The 2,244-nt window shown below is 36.7% G+C and overlaps 1 long non-coding RNA gene across 1 annotated transcript; it reads right to left on the reverse strand.

Moving 5' to 3' along the window:
• Positions 1-237: 237 nt before the first annotated feature.
• On the reverse strand, positions 238-1,406 carry LOC130459228 (uncharacterized). Its single transcript, XR_008918468.1, has 2 exons — positions 890-1,406; positions 238-567 (listed from the first exon to the last, which is right to left on the reverse strand). It is a non-coding gene; the product is annotated as an uncharacterized lncRNA (long non-coding RNA).
• Between the last annotated feature and the right edge of the window lie 838 nt (positions 1,407-2,244).

A 2,244-nucleotide genomic window follows, 5' to 3' on the forward strand; every position in this document is an offset into this window, starting at 1 on the left:
AATATCAGTCGATGACTCATTAACCCGATCACATGCTATAATTTAACGGGTGAAAATTTAAATTAAGTGGATGAAAAATGGGGTGAAGCGGGTGATGAATGGGGTCGGATACGGGTGATACTTTTTTCGGATTTTTCATGAAATACCCCTGAATTTTTGCAAAATTCACCAAATGCCCCTCGACTTTCAGAAATTCACCAAATGCCCTCCACTTTTTAACAAATGCACAAGATACCCTTATTCATAAACTTAATACACAATATGCCATTAATGAAGATTTTCCGTCAGCTCCGTTAACTTTTCCGTTAACTTTTTTCTTAACTAAACTAATTAACTCCTAATTAATCTAATTTACTATTAAAAAAAATCAACTGCCAACCCACCACTAACCTTCCTCCTCGCCCCTTTTATCTTCCCTTTCTCTTTCTTCCATGGATCTTCCCTTTCTTCTTCTTCCATGGATGTCTAATCCCTGCCACACCATCGATATGTCTACTGTCGTCTCCTACCTCGCATGTGCCTGCCTCTGCAACTTCTCTGATTTCCTGAGCTTCCTCTCTTCTTTCCCTTACAAATTTTGGGGAAAAAAAATCAAACAAACCCTCACAAGTTCAGGGAACATATGGAGAGAGAACTAAAATTCTGGAAATTAAATCAACCATAAATACAATTGGAGAGGAGGAGTGCAATTGGGTTACTTCAACTAATTAATTTACCCTTAGTCCCTTTCAATAACACTGACAAAATCCCTCTCATCAATTCCACAGACATTCGAGAATTTCATCTCCAAATTAATCTTCCAAGATATACCTTCACAATAATTGATTTTGATTTCTTGAAATTAATGAAGAGGTGATTGAAGCAACAACAACTCATACCGACAACCAACCTGCTGCGGCGGTGCCGAAAAATTGAGAAGGAGAGGAGGTGCATCGGCGGAAAAAGCAGGGGAAGACGAAAATCGATCGGAGCACAGCCGTAACAGCCGCGGCAAGCGGGTCTTCAATGCAGCCCCACCTCCAATTTTAGTATCACTGTTACAGTTTCTGGCAACATATTCACCACCGCAAACTTATAAGCAACAACCATGAAAACAACAACATATGGAAATTCACGATTAACGATGGTGATGATACAATCAGAGGGATGAAGACCTTGTTTGATGGAGTTGTGATGCACCAGATCAAATCCCGTATATAAGGCTCTGCGAATTGGGTCTGTTTATTTTCATAGGTTGGTGAAGGGGAGAGGAATAGGAATAGGGGTAGTGAAGGGGATGAGGAGAGAGAAAGGGGATGACCATGGTGGTGACTGCCATGGCTGCCATGGTTTTCATTTGGGAAAGAGAATGAACGGTAGAGAGAGAAAAACACAAGGGATTTTTTATTTTCTATTTTTAATTTAATTAGGATAATTAGATAAGTTAGGAATAATAGAGTTAATTAGGGGTAAAGTTGACGGTAATCTAACAGAATTGACAGAAAATGCTCATTAAGGGTATCTTGTGTATTTGTTAAAAAGTGGAGGGCATTTGGTGAATTTCTGAAAGTCGAGGGGCATTTGGTGAATTTTGCAAAAATTCAGGGGTATTTCATGAAAAATCCGTACTTTTTTTAATCCATCACCCGATCCATCATTTGTTTATCACTTGAGCCGTCGTCCATTTATTTTAAATATACGAAGTATTATTTATGTTAATATTTAAATATAAAATGTGTTGATATATCAATTATTTATTAAAGTTAGTACTTTTTTTTTTTGTTATAAGTGATAAAAAATAATTATATGTTTCAGAATAAATGTAGATATATAACCTTTTTATTTTTGTGTTATATTAGATGGTGAATTTTTAATAGTTAATAATTTTCACCCGAATATCACCTGGTTCACCCGCGGATGATGGATTGACGGAATGCGGGTGATGAGTAAAGCGGGTGACGGTCCATCTGCTCCACCCGAACCAAATCTCACCCATTTCCATCCCTAATTATACCATATTCGACTCAATTTAATTGTTATACGTATTTTTTCAAGTGCGGAATTGTCCTTTCTTTTATGGCTACTGACGGTTTTTGATACTCTACAGTTCTAAGATAACACTACAATGTGAAGTTTGGACAATATCAACTGTTGAATGAAAAATTAATGCCTCGTATATAATCTTTTCTAAATCCCCTATATTTTCACATCAATATCTACCCCCTAATTTTCCCTTCCCATTAATATGAGACATTGATTTTAAAA

This window comes from Spinacia oleracea, chromosome 4 (assembly GCF_020520425.1).
Source record: "Spinacia oleracea cultivar Varoflay chromosome 4, BTI_SOV_V1, whole genome shotgun sequence".
Classification (NCBI taxonomy): domain Eukaryota; kingdom Viridiplantae; phylum Streptophyta; class Magnoliopsida; order Caryophyllales; family Amaranthaceae; genus Spinacia; species Spinacia oleracea.